The sequence below is a fragment of the Sus scrofa genome, chromosome X (assembly GCF_054392235.1).
Source record: "Sus scrofa isolate SSC_HxYL_T2T_F1_AM1 chromosome X, Sscrofa_HxYL_maternal_Yorkshire_Landrace_v2.0, whole genome shotgun sequence".
NCBI lineage: Eukaryota > Metazoa > Chordata > Mammalia > Artiodactyla > Suidae > Sus > Sus scrofa.
In genome coordinates this window covers 35,090,765-35,111,983 of record NC_139401.1, presented here as the reverse complement: position 1 = coordinate 35,111,983, position 21,219 = coordinate 35,090,765, and the positions used below count along the sequence as shown (strand labels likewise).

Sequence of the window (21,219 nt, the reverse complement as noted above, 5' to 3'; positions counted from 1 at the left end):
GGCTGAAAGACTTAAATATAGGACAAGACACCATACCATCAAACTCCTGGAGGAGAACATAAGCAAAACATTCTCTGACATCAACCTTAGAAATGTTTTCTCAGGTCAGCCTCCCAAAGCAACAGAAATGAAAGCAAAAATAAGCCAGTGGGGCCTAATCAAACTGACAAGCCTTTGCACAGCAAAGAAAACAAAAAAGAAAACAAAAAGACAACTTATGGAATGGGAGAAAATCATTTCAAATGATGAAACGGACAAGGGCTTAATCTCTAGGATATACAAGCAACTTATACAACTCAACAGTAGAAAAGCCAACAACCTAATGGAAAAATGGGCAAAAGACCCAAAGAGACATTTCTCCAAGGAAGATATACAGATGGCCAACAGGCACATGACAAAATGCTCAACATCCCTGATTACTGGAGAAATGCAAATCAAAACTACCATGAGATACCACCTCACACCAGTCAGAATGGCCATCATTAATAAGTCAAGAAATAAAAAGTGCTGGAGGGGTTTTAGAGAAAAGAGAACCCTCCTGCACTGTTGGTGGGAATGTAAGCTGGTACAGCCATTATGGAAAACAGTATGGAGGTACCTTAAAAATCTATACACCCAACTGCCATTTGATCCAGCAATCCCACTCTTGGGCATTTATATGGAAAAAACTTTCCTTAAAAAAGACACATGCACCCGCATGTTCATTGCACCTCTATTCACAATAGCCAAGACATGGAAACAACCCAAACGTCCATTGACAGATGATTGGATCAGGAAGATGTGGTATATATACACAGTGGAATACTACTCATCCATAAAAAAGAATGAAATAATGCCATTGGCAGTAACATGGTTGGAACTAGAGACTCTCATCCTGAGTGAAGTAAGTCAGTCAGAAATATAAAGACAAATACCAGATGATATCACTCATATCTGGTCTCTAATATATAGCACAAATGAACCTGTCCACAGAAAAGATAGTCATGGACTTGGAGAATAGACTTGTGGTTGCCCAGGGGGAGGGGGAGGGATTGGGAGCTTAGGGTTAACGGATGCAAACTATTGCTTTTGGAATGGATTAACAATGAGATCCTGCCGTGTAGCACTGAGAGCTATGTCTAGATACTTACAATGGAGCATGACAATGGGAGAAAAAATTATGTATACATGTATGTGTAACTGGGTCCTCATGCTGTACAGTGGGGAAAAAAAAGTGTGTTGGGGAAATAACAATAAAAAAAATAAAAAGGAAAGAAAAGAAAAAGAAATCAAGATGAAGACAATTAGAAAAATAAAGAAGTTTCATATATAAACTTTATTATGAGGCTATAAATTACTTTGAATATATTAAACCCAAAATATATAATCTAGGAGGTAGAAATTTTCATGGGCCTAATGTAGATTTACATTTTATTCTGTGGTTATGAGATATAATTAAGAAACCTAATTACCATATCTTAAGGATTTCCTTATTAAGAGAGTTTTACTTTTGCAAACTGGTTATAACAATAGCATTGATTTTTTTTTTGGAAATGCATGGCTGTTGTTTTGATATGCAGTCAAAATATTTGACACTGCAATTATCCTGGAAGAAAATATGCACCATATAGAAAAAAATGAAATAAAATTTGCTTTTGGAATGGGTTAACAATGAGATCCCACTGTGTAGCACTGAGGACTATGTCTAGTTACTTATTATGGAGCATGATAATGGGAGAAAAAAGTATGTATACCTGTATGTGTACCTGGGTCCCCATGCTATACAGTGGAAAAAAAATTGTGTTGGGGAAATTAAAAAAAGAAAAATTACACTCCTTAATAAAGAATACAACTTAAGCCACATGGACTATTCACTTACATCATTTGAAGATCTTAAAAATATGCTGATGATGTCATTACAATGGTCCTATCTTTCATATTAAGTTTAAAAATACATAAATTGGTAATTCCTATTGTGGCTCAGAGGGTTACAAACCCAAGTAGTACCCATAAGGATGCAGGTTCAATCACTGGCTTTGCTCATTGGATTAAGGATCCAGCATTGCCATGACTGTGGTGTAGGCAGCAGACACGGCTTGGATCCCACGTTGCTGTGACTGTGGTATAGGCTGACAGCTGCAGCTCCCATTCAACCCCTAGCCTGGGAACTTCCATATGCTGCTACAGGTGCAGCCCTAAAAAAGAAAAAAAAAAGCACAAAAAACAGGAATTGTACTACATTAAGTTAAATGTTATAAATATGGTGATCTTGGTATATGGGCTTTAGTATTTGGATAATGACTGTAGCGAGTATTGTAAACATGAACCAAGGACGGCTTATGCATCTTGGCTCTACATTACTTCTTCACAGTAGGCAAAACTCAAATGCTACTGGCACCAAACAAATTTTTATATATTTGATTGTTTTTAAAATAACACAAATAAAGCAGATTTTTAGCCATTTAGAGCTTTCCTGTTTGGCATACTCCACAAAAATGCACCCATTTTTGGGTATATCTAGATAAGATAAACTCTGTACCCCTAAAAGACCCCAGTCACCACTGCCCTACAGAGTTTTCTGAATGAATGTCTCCCATCCTGCTACTGAGCAATCAATATCACCTTTACATATAAACCTCCAGATTCCCATCTCCCCTAGGTGTTCCCATTTCCCTTTCCCTATCTTGGGGCAGCCTTGCACTGCAGCCTCAGGTGGTCTCCTGCAGTAAGGGACTTCCCATGAATACAATCTATCAAAGAAAGCACTGTCTGAATACATCTCCTTGTATACTACTGCCACATAGGGATCAGCCTCGAAATCCCTCAAACTTACTATCCCCCAGTAAAAAGGGTAGCAGCATAATCTGGACTGCTCTTAACCTGGTGTGATGTAGTATTCTAACAGATCATGGCTTAGGCCAATGCTACCCAAAGTGTGTTTCCTTTATCTTTTGGAAGTTGTCGTGGAGGCTATTATGTACCACCCAGATAACTCTTCAAAACTGAGCCCAGCTAGTGGAAATACTGCTTATTGAGAAAGAGTTCTCAACTCTCAGTCTTTTTTGGAGAATTGCCCTTGATTGAAGAAAGCAGACTCACCCAAGGTTAGGACTTTTTCCCTCAGGCAGATTGTAGCAAATGACTGGTTGACGCAGGAATACAAAATCTTGATTCCAATACCTCAATTTAGGACTTATTTGAAGAGTCTTTCTAGCTGAAGAGCTTTTTCACATGAGGTCAGGCAAGACTTTTTTGTGTGTGACTGAATCACAGCCCACCCTCTGCTTAATCCTGTTTCACGCTCTACCCCCACAGATGTTGCTCCTGAAAGCAGTCCATAATAAACTTCCTGGAAACCAATCTCCTTTTCAAGGTATGCTCTCTGACATTAAACAGTGTTAATTAAGATAATTCTGAGTGATATGCAAATATTTTAAAATTGTATTAGTTCTTTATCAATTTTACTGTTCTATTTTAACAGTATTGTTTATAGGGTAAGAGCCCAGATCGTGAAGCCAGACTACCTACATTTAAACCCAACTTCACCACTTAATATCTGACTACTTTAGACAAACTGCTTAAACTTATGAGCCTTAATTATCTTTCAAATAAAAATGTTAACATCTAACACAGACAGTTCTATGACAATGAAGTCAAGATTTTTATGGCACTTAGAAGAGTATCTAACATATAAAATCAATATAAATGTTTATTAAATAAAAAATAAAGTTAGCCAGTATTATATGTATAAAATTATCAGATGAAAAGGGGTAACATTTTCTAACTTAGATATTTGTGTAATAAACATGAATAGTATTTAATTAAGGAATACTGTACCTGGGGTAAAATTCAAGGGCATTGTTTATATTAGAAGTGTGATTCCTGGAATCACAATTGGTGTTAAACGTGAAAGCTAAGCTTTGATTTTTAAAAATAAATCTGTATTTTTTTCCCTTATTTTCTGGCTGCTCCTATGGCATGGGGAAATTCCTGGGCCAGGGATTGAACCCATGATGTGAGCTTCTATAGTGACAACCCACTGCGCCATAAGAGAACTCCTAAGTTTTGATTTTTTTAATTGTTCACTCATGTAGTCTTCAGGCCTCTACAGAAGAGCACTGTGTGTGGAATACTATAGGTAACTTAATAGTAAGATCATGTCCTGTGTCTTCATTAGCTATTGCTACAAATGTGTTACAAAAATTTTATGTTAAAAAACATCTTAAAACTCTGTCATTTAGAATAGGGCTTTATCAGAAAGAGAGACAAATATTGTATATTACTTATACGTGGAATCTGAAATATGCACAAATGAACCTATCTATAAAACAGAAACAGACTGACCTAAAGAATAGACTTGTGGCTGCCAAAGGGAAGTGGGGAGGGAGTGGGATGGACTTGGACTAAGATTCTACTGTTTAGCACAGTGAACTATATTCAGTCTCCTAGGATAGACCATGATGGAAAATAATATTAAAAAAAAGAATGTGTGTATATGCGTGTGGGTGTATGACTAGAGTCACTTTGCTGTACAGCAGAAATTGGCACAACACTGTAAATCAACCATACTTTAACAAAAATATTTTTTTAAAAAACAACAAGACTTTACAGTTATCCGTATGTGTGGGTTAGCTGGGGTCTAGATAATAGACTTTGGGTTTTTGCGTCATATCTAAGAATTCACAAAAATAAAATATTCTAACATAATCAGCTCTGTGAGCAAGTCAATTTAATTTTATAGAACAGGTTACTTTCAATTTTTTTAGTTATATAAGGCATATGATGAATGCATTTCATTAAAAAAAGTCCATTCTCAGATTTCCCTCCTTTGGCTGAGCACAACCACTCATGACTTTTTGTTGCTATTCATTCTTCCAGAATTATGGTAGCTAAAATGGAAGTCCTTTCCTATAGCAACTGGGCAGGTACTGGGAGCTATGCCTCCTTGATAGAAGTAGACAGAGGTACTGAGTTATATTTCTTTTTATCACATGTAACTGATGCTCTGATATTTACCACAAATTCCATTTGCAAGGAAAACTGATAGGAGGAAAACAGCAAATGGTGAGACATTCTTCTTATACCAAGCACTCAATTCCTGAATACATTAGCAAACTCTTCACATATGATGTTGGTTTATTTGTAAAGACTAAGTTTTGAGAATGCTAAGCTTATGTATGAGAAACTACATATATATATATATATATAGTTATGTATATATAAAACATTATTATTAAATATAGAATTAGATGTACATTTTCTAAATATATGTAATTTTATACAGAAATTTATATACAAAACATACAGCTAATATCATATTTAAATGGTGAATTACCATTAATGGTGGAAGCTTCTCCTCTAAGATCACGGTGAAGAATTTTCCATTACCACTTTTTTTTTTGGCCACACCCACAGTATATGGAAGTTCCCAGGCTAGGGGTCAAATCAGAGCTGCAGCTGCTGGCCTACAACACAGCTCATGGCAACGCAGGATCCTTAACCAAACGAGCCAGGCCAGGGATCGAACCCACATCCTCATGGATACTAGTTGGGTTTTTACCACTAAGCCACAGCAGGAACCACCTTGACACTTCTATTCACTATTATACTGGAAGATCTAGCCAAAGCAATTAGGAAAGAAAAAATAGTTAAAGGCATCCAAATTGGAAAAGAAGTAGAAAAATTTCTTCTATTCAGAGAAGATATGACCTTGTATATAGAAAAAACTAAAGAATGAACACCAAAAAACCCTGTTAGAGCTAATACATGAATTCAATAATATTGCAGGATATAAGATTAGCATGTAAAAACCCAGTTGCATTTCTATATGCTAGCAATGAACCATCTAAAAAGGAAGGTAACAAAATGATTCCATTTATAAAAGCATCCAAAAAATATAGTACTTAGAAATAAATTTAGCCAAGGAGGTATAAGACTCATACACTGAAAATTACAAAAAAAGTCATTGAGAGAAATGAAAGATAATCTAAATAAACTGAAAGACAGTTTGTGTTCATAGACTGATAACCTAATATTTTTAAGATGACAAAACTTCAGGTTCTTTGCAATTCCCATAAAATCCTACTGATCTTTTTCCAGAAATGGAAAACTTGATTCTAAAATCCATATGGAATTCATAAGGGATCCTAAATATCCAAAACTTTCTTGAAAAAGAAAAAACTTGGAGGACCCACACTTCTGGACTTCAAAACTTACTGCAAAGCTACAATAACAAAAATAGCTTCATACTGTCATAAGGACAGGCCTATATACCAACTGAATAGAAAAATTAAGAGTCCAGAAATAAATCCATACATCTATAGTCATTTGATTTTTGACAATATTGCCAAGGCCATTCAATGGAGGAAAGAACAGTCTCTTCCACAAATGGTACTGGAACAACTGGATGTCTGCATGAAAAAAAATGAAATTGGATCTCTAGCTCACACAGTGTACAAAAATTAATTCAAAAGGGATCAAAGGAGTTCCCGTCGTGGCGCAGTGGTTAACGAATCCGACTAGGAACCATGAGGTCGATGGTTCGGTCCCTGCCCTTGCTCAGTGGGTTAAGGATCTGGTGTTGCCGTGAGCTGTGGTGTAGGTCGCAGATGTGGCTTGGATCCCGCGTTGCTGTGGCTCTGGCGTAGGCCGGTGGCTACAGCTCCGATTCAACCCCTAGCCTGGGAACCTCCATATGCCGCGGAAGCGGCCCAAGAGATAGCAACAACAACAACAACAAAAGACAAAAGACAAAAAAGACAAAAAAAAAAAAAAAAAAAAAAGGGATCAAAGACCTAAATGTACTAGCCACAGCTGCAAATGTCTTGTAAGAAAATACAGAGGTAAGTCATCAAGACCTTACATTTGGCAATATATTTTAAAAAAATATCCAGCCTTTCTTTGCTCACATAAAATTAATATGCTTTAATTTATGATTTAGTTTTACCCCACTAAATTATTTTACCATGGTAAAATATAATCTGAAAGTTATTATCTTAACCATTTCTAATTTAATATTAAATATATCTCCATTGTTGTGAAACAGACCTCCAAAACTTTTTCACCTGGCAAATCCAAAACTCTATATCCATTAAAAACAATTCCCTTTTTGTTTTCCCTCTAGTTCCTAACACCACCATTTGGAGATTTTGTTATTGATTCCTATTGCAACTGAACTACAATCAGAAAATCACCCTGAGCTCTAGTTCTTGAAATGTTAAGACTTGTTATATGGAGACGTATATGACAAATTTTTGTTAATACTGTATATGTGCTTATAAAGTGTGCATTCAGGAGTTGTTGAGTACAGTTTTCCATACAGATATATTAGGTTATATTTCTTAACACCATTGTTTATATATTCTCTACCCTTAGCAATTTTTAACTTGCTGGTTGAATGCTAATGAGAGGGCTTTGTTAATATATTGCAACCACATTATGTATGCATTTATGCATCCTCATGGTTCTGCTAAATTTTTCTTTATAATGATTTTTAATAAATTAGGATTATCATATCTTCCTCATCAATTTAATCTTTGATAACTATAATGTAGTCCTATTTATTTTCAGTAATCATTTTTGCATAAAATCTGCTTTGTTTTCTATGAATTTAACTTTACAAACTCTTTTCAGTTCATGTTTGCAAAGAATTTTTACCTATACGTTACTGTCAACTTTTCTGTATCCATATAATTGGATGTCTCTTGTAAACAGTACATAGGATGTATTTTTTAATCTCATCTGAAAATCTTCAATTTGATTTGTTCAATCTTTCCATTTAATTTCCTCATTCTGATTTCCATAGTTTTTATGCAAAATTCAGACTACATTCCTACTCAACAGTATTTCCTCATTTCCTTGAAATCTCCTTTCCAAACACAGAACTAAAAAATCATGTATAGAGTATTACTGTAGGCAGATTAAGTGTTCACTGCCTAAAATGTAGATGAGCCTTCCTTGCCTACCTTACCTGTTGCTGTCTTCTTCAGCCAAGAATTTTTTTCTTCCAATTTTATGAGACTTTTTTTTTTTTTTTTTGGTTTTTAGGGCACATCCATAGCATATGGAAGTTCCTGGACCAGGAATCGAATCTGAGCTGGAGCTGAGACCTATGCCACAACTGCAGCAATGCAAGATCATTAACCCACTCTATTGGGCCATAGTTCTAACCAGCGCCAATAGAGAAAAGCTGGATCATTAACCCACTGCAGCACAGTAGGAACTCCTTATTGAGATTCTTAAAGTGGGAAATCCAATTGTGGCTCAATGAGTTAATAACCTAACATAGTGTCAATAAGGATGCAGGTTTGAACCCTGGCCTCAGTGAGATAAGGATCCAGTGTTTCTGCAAGCTGAAGTTTGTATCCTGTGTTGCGGTGGCTGTAGCTTAGGCCTGTAGCTGCAGCTCTGATTCAACCCCTAGCCCAGGAACTTCCATATGCCACAGGTGCAGCTATAAAAAGAAAAAAGAGAGAGAGAGAGATTCTTTAAAACAACTTAAATACATTCATACTTAAAGTACAAGTTAGAAGAGGAAAAACTTTTTTAGGATCTTTATTCACTACTGTAATGCTTACCGTGACTCTGGTTTTCTGAAGATAACCACAATCCTCTTGGACGAGTATCTGGAGAAAACAATAATTCAACAAGATGCATGCATCCCAATGTTCACTGCAGCACTATTTAAAATAGATAATCTTGGCTACAAATCAAGCCTCAGTAACTTTAAGAAAACTAAAATCATATCAAGCATCTTTTCCGAGCACAACACGACTGGAAATCAACCACAAGAAAAAAAATTGCAAAAAACACAAACACATGGAGACTCAACAACATGCTACTAAACAACCAATGGATCACTGAAGAAATCAAAGAAGAAATTAAAAAATACCTAGAAGCAAATGACATCAACGATACAACACTCCAAAACCTATGGGACACGGCAATAGCTGTTCTAAGAGGAAATTTTATGGCAATACAAGCCCACCTCAGGAAACAAGAAAAAGCTCAAATAAATAAACTAACTTTACATCTAAAGCAGCTCAAGAGAGAAGAACAGACAAGACCTAAAGTTACTAGGAGGAAAGAAATAATAAAAGATCAGAGCAGAAATCAATAAAATAGAAACAAAGAAAACCATGGAAAAGATCAATGAAATGAAAAGCTGGTTCTATGAAAAGATAAACAAAATCGATAAACCTTAGCCAGACTTATCAAAAAAAAAAAAAAAGAGAGAGAGAGAGAGAAGCCTCCATCAATAAAATTAGAAATGAAAAAGAAGTAACAACGGACATCACAGAAATACAGAGGATCATAAGAGACTACTACATGCAACTACATGCCAATAAAATGGCAAATCTAGAAGAAATGGACAAATTCTTAGAAAAGTACACTCTTCCAAGACTAAACCAAGATGATATGGAAAAGATGAATGGACCCATCACAAGCACTGAAATTGAAACTGTGATTAAAAAACTTCCAACAAACAAAAGTCCAGGACCAGATGGCTTCACAGGCGAAGTCTATCAAACATTTAGAGAACAGCTAACACCTATCCTTATGAAACTATTCCAAAAAATCGCAGAGGAAGGGATACTCCCAAACTCATTCCATGAGGCCACCATCACCCTGATACCAAAACCAGACAAAGATTCCACCAAAGAAGAAAACTACAGGCCAACTTCACTGATGAACATCGATGCAAAAATCCTCAACAAAATACTAGCAAACCGCATCCAACAATACATTAAAAGGACAGTACGGCATGATCAAGTGGGATTTATCCCAGGGATGCAAGGCTTCTTCAATAGCCGCAAATCACAGTGTGGTACAAACTGAAGAATAACATTAACAAACTGAAGAATAAAAACCATATGATCCTGTCAATAGACACAGATTCAATGCCATCCCTATAAAATTACCAAGGACATTTTTCACAGAACTCAAACAAAATATTTTCAAGTTTGTTTGGAAGCACAATAGACCCAGAATAGCCAAAGACATCCTGAAAAAGAAAAATGGAGCTGGAGGAATCAGGCTCCCTCACTTCAGACTATACTACAAAGAAACGGTCATCAAAACCATATGGTACTGACACAAAGACAGAAATATAGATCAATGGAACAAGATAGAAAGCCCAGAATTAAACCCACACACCTACAGCCAACTAATCTAAGACACAAGAGGCAAGAATATACAATGGAAAAAAGACAGCCCCTTCAATAAGTGGTGCTGGGAAAACTGGACAGCCACATGGAAAAGAAGGAAATTAGAACACTCCCTAACACCATACACAGAAATACACTCAAAATGGATGAAAGACCTAGATATAAGACCAGACACTATAAAACTCTTAGAGGAAAACAGAGGCCAAACACTCTCCCACATAAACGACAGCAACATCTTCTCAGATCCACCTCCTAGAGTAATGACAATAAGAACAAATATAAACAAATGGGACTTAATTAAACTTAAAAGTTTCTGCACAGCAAAGGAAACCCTAAACAACACGAAAAGACAACCCACAGAATGGGAGAAAATCTTTGCAAATGAAGCGACTGACAAGGGATTCATCTCCAAAATTTATAAACACCTCCTACCACTCAATAGCAAAAAAACAACCCGTCCAAAAATGGGCAAAAGATGTAAACAGAGGATTCTCCAAAGAAGACATACAGATGGCCAAAAAACACATGAAAAGATGTTCAACATCACTCATTATTAGAGACATGCAAATCAAAACCACTATGAAGTACCACTTTACACTGGCCAGAATAGCCATCATCCAAATGTCTACAAACAATAAGTGCTGGAGAGGGTGTGGAAAAAAGGGAACACTATTACACTGTTGGTAGGATTGTAAATTAGTGCAACCACTGTGGAAAACAGGATGGAGAGTCCTCAGAAAACTAAAAATAGAACTACCATTTGATCCAGAAATCCCACTCCTGGGCATCTATCCAGAGAAAACCATGACTCGCAAAGACACATGTACTCCAATGTTCATTGCAATGTTCATTGGCTATTTGCAATAGCCAAGACATGAAAACAACCTAAATGTCCACCGACAGAAGAGTGGATAAGGAAGATGTGGTACATATACACAATGGAATATTCCTCAGCCATTAAAAGGAGAGAAATAATGGCATTTGCAACATGGATGGACCTAGAAAGTATGCTAAGTGAAGTCAGTCAGATGGTGAGACACCAACATCAAATGCTATCACTTACATGTGGAATCTTAAAAAAAGGACACAATGACCTTCTTTGCAAAACAGATACTGACTCACAGACTTTGAAAAACTTATGGTTTCCAAATGAGAGTGGTTGGGGGGTGGGAGATGCACTGGGGGTTTGTGATTGAAATGGTATAAAATCAGTTGTGATGATCACTGTACAACTATAAATGTAATAAAGTTCATTGAGTAAAAAAATAAAAGTAAAATAAAATAATAAAAAAGCTGAGACACAGAAGCAACCTAAATGTCCACTGACAGAGGAATAAATAAAGAAGTGGTACATGTATACAGTGGAATATTACTTGGCCATAAAAAAGAATAAAACCAACATGGATGAATCTAGAGATTATCATACTAAGTGAAATAAGTCAGAGAAAGACAAATATGATATCACTTAATATGTATAATCTAATAAAATGGATAAAATGAACGTATTTATAAAACAGAAATAAATTCACAGACCTCAAAATCAAACTTATGGTCACCAAATTGGAAAGTATCAGGTGGGGAGGGAAAATTAGAAGGATGGTATTAATATATAAACACTACTGTATATAAAATAGATAACTAACAAGGGCCTACTGTATAGCACAGAGTAATCTACTCAAGATTCTGCAATGAATTATATGGGGAAAGAATGTGAAAAACAGTGGATATATGTATAACTGATTCACTCTGCTTTACAGCTGAATCTAATACAACATTTTAAATATAGTCCAATAAAATTTTTAAAAACTCCAAATATCAATACTGAGTTTATTTTAGTGTGACTTTCAAGTCAGGTAGAATGTAACCATTATTTATTATGAGAATTCTGTCAATGTATTACTGTCTGGTGATCTATGTCCTCCATTACCAACCACAGTACATTAATATCCTCATAGGCATACACATATACACAGTTTTAGGAAGTTTACTTACTCCTTTACCAGATCTTTATTAGTTATTATGCATCTACCTGCTTAAGAGTATAATGCTGAATGATGTTCCTAATGATGAAAATAAGATAATGAAAGGTCTCAAAAGCATTCTGAAATTTTTATTTATTATTTATAATATTTCCAAATAGCATCCCAATTTTTTTCTCCAAACTCTGCCAATACCAGGTTAAGCTTACATAGGCAGAGTTCTCATGAATTCATTCATTCATTCATTTTTTCAGGGCATACTATGTGTCAATGTGTGAACTTTCAGAAGACTTTAAAATGGGTAGGCTGATATGCTTTCCCTTGAAAAAGCATATTTTACTTTGGAAAATAAATATAAATGCCTCCTAGAATATTTAATTAAATTCGACTCTTTGAAATCTAATTTACGATTTTCAATGTCTTTCAAATAGCATTTTAAAATCTTTTTTTTTTTTTTTTTTCGTCTTTTCGTCTTTCTAGGGCCACACCTGCGGCATATGGAGCTTCCCAGGCTAAGGGCCCAAGCAGAGCTGTAGCCGCCATTCTACACCACTGCCACAGCAACATGGGATCCAAGCCACATCTGCAACCTACACGACAGCTCAAGGCAACGCCGTATCCTTAACCCACTGAGTTAGGCCAGGGATCAAACCCACATCCTCATGGATGCTAGTCGGGTTCATTAACCACTGAGCCATGAACTCCTAGAATCTCTATCTTGTCCTTTTCCTTTTTTTATTCATCAAATACCTGCATGCCTACTGACTTCTTTACTTCCTTTAATATTCCATCAAAATTATCCTCATCTCCACTTTCCTGTTCAGAATGTTGCCAAGAAGAATAGAAAATACACCAATGCTATGGAATACTTATTATTAGTGAGAAATTAAATGAATTTGATAAAATCTCAGCTTTTTTCAGTGTGTCTTTTTAGGGCCACACCTGCGGCATATGGAAGTTCCCAGGCTAAGGATGGAATTGAAACTGCAGCTGCTGGCCTACACCACAGCCACCCAGATCAGAGCCATGTCTGCAACCTATGCCACAGCTCATGGCAACACCGGATCCTTTAACCCACTGAGCAAGGCCAGAAATTGCACCTGAGTCCTCATGGATACTAGTTGGGTTCATCACCACTGAGCCACAGTGGCAACTCCCACAAAGTTATTTTCAATTTTAAGATTTTTATTAATTATTGGAAGTTGTGAACATTGAACTACAATTTCACAGGTTAGCAAGAACATTGATTCTTATCCTTCAAGAGTATAATTAAAACTAATGAAGTCTTATAGTAAATTCAGGGGAACACTGATTCTCCTTTTAGGTATGACGGATAGTTACAGGCACAAACATGTCACTGGATTTTTACTTAAATGAGCTTATTTGTCTTGGCATCATTATATCTTGCTTTTCAATTCAAATATTATAAGCAAGCATGGTATAAAAAAAGCATAACCTTCTTATCTATGTTTTGTCTCCTTGGATTACATAAATGTCAAAATATGTTTTTAGTGATAAAATAGCTCTTGTAAATTTAAATGATATTTTCTAAACCTGATTATTTTGAGATGCATGGTTTACTTAAATCAGCTCTTGCTGTTTCATGTTCCAAAATGTTTTTAAAGGAACCAATCTATTACTGTAGAATAAAGTAAAAAGAAGAGGTGAATTTTTCACAAACTATGTACTTAATCAGATTTGTACTCATGACCTTTGAAATATGAAGTCAACTACATTATTCTTTCATAACTCTACAAGGGAATTTATAGACTTTAAAAACATAAGGTCTTTCTTATTTTGCTGTGAGTGATCAAGAATCATAAACGTTGACTGAAATGGAAAGCAAAGGTTTAAGAGTCAAATGGGTCTTACAGATCTCAAGATTTCAGTGCATATATAATTTAATCAGAAACAAAATCTACTTTTTTTTTAGAAAAAATGTTTCTTTTTATGAACTGTATGGTATCTCACAAAACAATAATTTATGAATAGTGTAGAGCTTATAAGACAAACTGGAAGATAAAAAGCCATATAGATAGGTGGGTAGATAGATAGAGCCAAGTTAACCCCATACTTTTATTGATCCCTCTGAAAAATTATGTTGTTATTATATCTTACAAGATTTGTGACCTTATTCAAGTGTTTTAATCTTACATCTCAATTTTCCTATTGATAAAATGGGAATAATTATAGCACTTAACTCATATGGTGTTTTCTGATAATTAAATGATATGACACAAGGCAAATACCTAAACAGAGACCAGCTTACAATAAGGACTTAGTAATTACTGACTATTAATTACTATCTGTGGTATATTTAGTAATTATAAACTTAATAAATTTGCATTTATTAAGAAATAAAGTTAACATTTAGGGGGAGTATAAGAATCTTAAGTTGGAGTATATTGAAGAATGGGAAATTTCTCTTTTGAGTTTATTAATGGTTTAGTAAAAAGTACCAACTTTGGTGAAATGTCTTTGAATACTCTATGTCTTATTAGGAAGACTAAGAATACAGTCAACAATACTTCAGTATCATGAAGATGCTATTTTTTTAATTTCCCACTATTACTGATAGTAAAAACCTCATAACTTCTGCAACCTCTAAATACCTGTTACAAATATGTTGTTTTTCAAAGTATGTCCCCATGATCATTTGATTCTGAATCCCTTAGAGTCTAATTAAAGTGGCTCCTCAAAATGTCAGCTTCCTGGACACCAGCCAAATGGAATGAATCAGAATCTCAGGAGGTGAGACTCACCAGCCTTTCTTTTTAGCAAGCTCCACAGGTGATTTTTATACATAATAAAGTTTAAGAAATCCTAATCTAGTATGACATAAGAAGCTGCTATCAATCATTCTGCCTTCTGGCTTTCACAAGGGTAAGAATTTTGCTCTTTCTTTTATAGATAACCTTTGATTTCCATCTTGGATCAGTCAAGAAAACAAACAGTGATTACTGGCAACAATTCTGAGGTTTCAAATGGAAACCCAAACCTATTAAAAGAATGGAAATAAATACACTAGAAATCAAAGTTCTTTTTTTGAACCAAACTAATGAGTTTGCATGTAGTATCTCTTTCTGTAAAGTAAGACAGACTCATGAGTTTTATGGTTCCTTATCTGACTGAGAAACCCTGGCTGACCCTTATGACATTTCCCAGACAAAAAAGGATGGGCTGTTTTTTAATAGGGCTAATATCTTTTGAGATAAAATGGCAATAGAACAATTTACCATAATTTTTCCTTAAAAGTGATTTCTTAAATAACATTATCTTATTATGGCAAGGATACTTAATATGAGATCTACCTTCTTAAACTTTTAAGTGTAAAATACATTATTATTGTTGGCTATAGCTGCATTATGGTATGGCACATTGGTAGAGCCTACTCATGTGCTTAAGTGAAATTTTAGGCCTATTGATTAGCCACTCCCTATTTTCTCCTTCCCCCAGCTCCTGGAAACTACCATTTCACACTTTAGTTCCATGAATCTGATTATTTTAGATTACTCATGTAGTTGGAAACATGCAGTATTTGTCTTTCTGTCATCTCATTTTACTTAGCATAATGTCCTCAAGGTTCATCCATGTTGGTGCATATGGCAGAATTTCCTACTTTTTAAAGTCTGAATAGTATTCTATTGCTGTATTTAGCACATTTTCTCTATCCATTCATTTATCAATGAATATTTAGCTTGTTGCTACATCTTGGCTACTCTAAAAAGTGCTTCAATGAACATAGGAGTGCTAATATCTCTTCAAGATCCTGATTTCTACTCTCTTAGATAAATACCTAGATGAATCTAAAAGTGATTGTGATAAATTGATAATCACTAAAGGAAACAGATTTTTTACCAATGCTGCTAAATTTGTATTCCACAAATATTTACATTAAAATTAATTTTTATGTTTTACAGATATTGTATTTTCTCCAAGAATATAGATACTCATGTTATTTGGCTCCAACTTTAGGAAATTATACAAAACACTGGTAGTTATTCAGATGATGAATGCAAATAGTAAATTTGTAATTTTGATGAACTGTATATATAAATAAAACATTTAAATAAGAACACTGAAGGGAAATTATTTTACTAACACTTACCTGATTGGTTTCTTTTACATGCTATGCATATATAATATTAAAATTTAAGATTTTGTGGTGATGAATTGATTTCATGAGATCTTCAATGATGAGATTTATATCCCCAGAGAAGGACAACATGTTATTTGAGCATATTTCATTGCTGATGTGAAGTTTGAAGTCATGATCAAGTTCAATCGTCAGTATCATGAATAATAAATCATAGAGACATGCAAGGAAACTCCTTTTAAATTGAGATATTAGGGACAACTAAGACGGTATCTAGAGAACAGTAGATAATAATCAGTATCAGTATCTAGAGAACAACCTCAAACAGGTCTGTCTGGAAAAAGTATGGGACGTTTGATGCTGACCAAATGATGGAAATTCTAATGAAATACTGCTATGACTCAGAGATACTGTGTCACTTTGTAATGTGACTCAGAATAAGTTTCTTTGCACACTCATTCCTCTTCTGTCCTATTCCATCTGTAGTTTGCTGTCACTTGTTATTCAAAACTCTTTACCATGACAATGAAGGTGGTGGTGTGGTGACTAAGGGTCAGATTTACTTGAGTGCCAGGGATGGGGCTTCTTGGTTATCTTGCCAAAGGCTGAATATGTAATCATTCTTCTCCATAATATTATTCCAAATGCCATGACTGTTCACCAGTTCCTTAAGATCAGCAGTGCTTGTTGCATGTTGCCCTTCTCTTCACAGATTCAGGCTATTGTCCTATACAGAAGCTCAAGGAAAAGAACACTGGTAGAGTTTCTTGCCCCTCCCATATGGCTGCTGCTTCCCTTTCAGGCCTGCAATGGAATGGATATTTCTCAGGGTTCTATCCAGTCTTTTCTCCAAGTACCTGTTGGAATTTGTTGAAAAAGGACAAGCAAGGCTATATGGACTCCAATTTCCAATGCCCTCAGGGGTTTCATATTGTCTCATCAAGCCACCCTTGGCCATTACCAACTGTCCTTGATTGTAGCTGAACTCTTCTTATTGTTATCTGATTCTGTCTAGAGTGCATATTCAGGTGAGTGCATATTCAGCTCTTATCTCTCCCTGCAGTCACAGTCTTTCCTTGAATTTGGAACCAGTGACCTCAGCTTTCTGGGAGTTTAAGAAATGTCATGTAATGTAAAGTTGTTCTGGCTCTTTTTCACTTGAATGGTGGAAGCAGCACTCCTTTAAACTCTCTAAAAGCCAGTATGGATGGATGCCAAAACCATTCCTTACACAGTTTTAATTTCAACAAATTGAGTGAAAACCCCACATTTCTAGCAGTATCCTTGACAATAGTATCACATTTTTTTAACTTGCAGTACTCTTATTCTTGGACTAAAAAATATATATAGCATATATAAATATTTCATAACTACTAAATTATCTTCAGGATGTTTCAGAAACATGTAAAAATATCATTTTGATTTATAGAAAGATAATTGATTGTATAGTTTTCATAGAGAAGAAGTTTAAAATCTGTAATACCAAGTCATCTGATCAAAGTGAGGTAATAAAGCCCAGCTACTGCTCTGTTGCAATTTTAACAGTAATGTTGCTTTTGTCTTCTGCAGACAGTTTTCTTTTTCCCAAATTAAAAATGAAAAGCAGAAAATTTCCATCTAAATCAAGGCCCTCGAGAACACAAAAGTATAAATTTCTTGCACATCTTCTTACATAAAAGTTTCAGCACAAGGTCCAGAAAGATATAGGTGATATAGACATGGTAATTACTTGATTATTAAACTAAATGTGAGGTCTTTATAGAGGCTATGCTGGATTATAGTAGCAAAACCAAATAGCAAGGTCAGTGTTTGGAAATAGATTATGTATGAGATATTAGTCATTATATCAAAGACTTGAAAGATATACTAGTAGTATTTATCTACAAATGTCTTTAAGAAGCACAATGATGTAATTGTACAGATTTGTGTTACGCACATTCTGTAGAGCCCATTCCCCAATATTTACTTTGTAGATCACTGGAGATCAGCTGTGTGCCTTTCCTTTTCAACTGGATGGCCTGTTAATATTTTATTTATATATTTATTTTTCTGTATCTGTCACCTACTTTATCTTCAAATACAGGATTCAAGGTTCTTTTTTGGTTTTGCTTTGTGAATTACCCTTCCTCTTTGTGCATTCTTACATTCTCCTGTCCACTGGGAGAGATAGGTGGAAAAGGACCCCATTCCCAGTCACAGTGGAAATATAATGAAATATGAATCCACTGTGAGTGAATGATGCTTCCATTGTCAGGGCACTAATTTCTTAAAGACTTATAGTACAAGATCAGTGACATGATACTAATTGTAACTTTCCTCACACTAATTTTCAATTTAATGCTTTAAGCCAGTGAAGCTAATTATAATCAGAAAAGCTTATACATTTTCTTCAGCCATTCTAACCCTCTCAACTTAAATCTGAATCTTCATTGTTCATTTCACATATTTATTCTAGGTCCTGTAAATTTTAGAATATAATTTTAGATATTTTATTATAAATGTGCTACATATCGCAAATACACAAATTTAAGCACATTTAGCAATTTTATAGTTTAGGTGGACATATGATTATTTATGCCACAAAAACATAGTAGTATAAATTTCAAAATCTCTTATCTGTATTATGATTCCCCTTTTTCCACAGAATGAATTTATATTTTCTGTGCATCTCTCTTCATAAAAGTATAAAAACCTTTCTGCTGGCACTGCCATCTTCCAGTAATTCGCCAAAATGACCAACACAAAGGGAAAGAGGAGGGGCACTCTAGGCCTTTTAGAAAACATGGACTTGTTCCTTTGGCTGCATACACACAAATCTATAGTAAGAAAGGTAATATTGCAGACATCCAGGGAACAGGCACTGTTCAAAAAGGAATGTCGCACAAATGTTTCCATGGCAAAAGCGGAAGAGTCTACAATGTAACCCAGCATGCTACTGGCACTGCTGTAAACAAACAAGCTGAGGGCCAGATTCTTGCCAGAGCATTAATGTGCCTAGTGAGCATATTAAGCACTCTAAGAGCCAAGGCAACTTCCTGAAACATGTGAAGGAAAATGATCAGAAAAAGAAGGAAGCCAAAGAGAAAGGTACTTGGGTTCAGCTCAAGAGCCAGCCTGCTCCACTCAGAGAAGCACCCCTCGGGAAAACCAAGGGAAAGGAGCCTGAGCTGTTGGAACCCAATCCCATGAATTCGTGGCATAATAAGTGTAAAGAAAATAAAAACCCTTTTCTTTTTTTAAAAAAAAGTATAATATGTGACATATTTGTGTGAGGAACATAAGCATCCCTATTTATGTGGACTCTAACATAGCCCCAGAATAATCTAAGAGCTAAGACACAAGGAAATTATTAATACCATGTCTTTGTATAATTACTATACATACACATAAATTACATTTTTATTTCTCAAGACCACTGACAGTTTCTTATCCATCTATATGGAAATATATAAAACACATTCCAGGAGTTCCCATGATGGCTCAGCGGAAATGAATTTGACTAGTAACCACAAGAACGCAGGTTCGACCCCTGGTCTCGCTCAGTGGGTTAAGGATCCAGTGTTGCCATGAGCTGTGGTGTAGGTTGCAGACGCGGCTCGGATTTCACGTTGCTGTGGCCGTGGCATAGGCCAGTGGTTACTACTCTGATTCGACCCATAGATAGCCTGGGAACCTCGATATGCCACAGGTCTTTTTAGGGCCCTAAAAAGACAAGAAAATAAATAAAAATAAAAAAAGTGTTCCATGCTCAAAAAAAAAAAAAATATATCAACACATTCCATAAAAATGTAACCTCAGGAGTTCCCGTCGTGGCGCAGTGGTTAACGAATCCGACTAGGAACCATGAGGTTGCGGGTTCGGTCCCTGCCCTTGCTCAGTGGGTTAACGATCTGGCGTTGCCGTGAGCTGTGGTGTAGGTTGCAGACGCGGCTCGGATCCCGCATTGCTGTGGCTCTGACGTAGGCCGGTGGCTACAGCTCCGATTCAACCCCTAGCCTGGGAACCTCCATATGCCGCGGGAGCGGCCCAAGAAATAGCAGCAACAACAACAACAAAAGAACAAAAGACAAAAAAAAAAAAAAAAAAGTAACCTCATATTTAAGCTTATTTTTGAGATAACTATATTTGTTTTTCACAATTAAAAACATAAGAGTGTGTTCATTTTATAAATGGAAAAGCAAATTAAAAAATAAAAATTTTAATATTTTATTAAATTTGTTTAAATATACATTAATAAGGTACACTTGAATAAGCAGTTTGAGTAACTATTTGAATAAGAAAATATTTAAAGCATAAAAGTATAAAGGAGGTTTGTTATGGTATCACACTAAATTATGCAAATTATAAAAATAGAGATTGTTATTGCCACAATGAGCAAATTCATGCGTTCACAGTGACCACCTGAATTAGTCACACAATTATATTTCTGGAACAGATTTCCTATGTACTAATTTAGTCTTCTTTAGTCTATATCTTTCAGATATATTTATTGTAGTAGTATCTTTTGGTATATTATTTAGCAGTCACCTCTGTCGTATATTCTTTATCAGTTACCAGTTATCCCCCCCCTTTTTTCTTTCCTTTTTAGGGTTACACCTGTGGCATATGGAGGTTCCCAGGCTAGGGGCTGAATCAAAGCTGCAGCTGCAGGCCTACACCACAGTCATAGCAATGCCAGATCTGAGCCACACCTGTGACCAACACTGTAGGTTGTGTCAACACTGGATTCTTAACCCACTGAGTGAGGCCAGTGGATCAAAACCGCATCCTCCTGGACACTGGGTCAGATTTTTCACTTGCTGAGCCACAACAGGAACTCCCATTTATCCCTTTTTGAGGGGGCAAAATGTATATATGTGTTCCTATTTATTTATGTACTCATACTTTTAGAACAGCTATTTATTACAAATATCACAAGAAATGACAAGATAATACATACCATAGATGTTTTATATTAAACAGTTTATTTTCTGATATTGGTAGTATGACCACATAAACT

General features: G+C 35.5%; 1 protein-coding gene and 1 pseudogene across 1 annotated transcript in view; one reads left to right on the top strand and one right to left on the bottom strand.

Annotated features, from left to right (window-relative positions):
* LOC100623332 (melanoma-associated antigen B16-like) overlaps positions 1-21,219 on the bottom strand; it is a 742,359-nt gene that overhangs the window by 233,390 nt on the left and 487,750 nt on the right.
* LOC100522050 (large ribosomal subunit protein eL21 pseudogene) lies at positions 18,922-19,492 on the top strand (annotated as a pseudogene).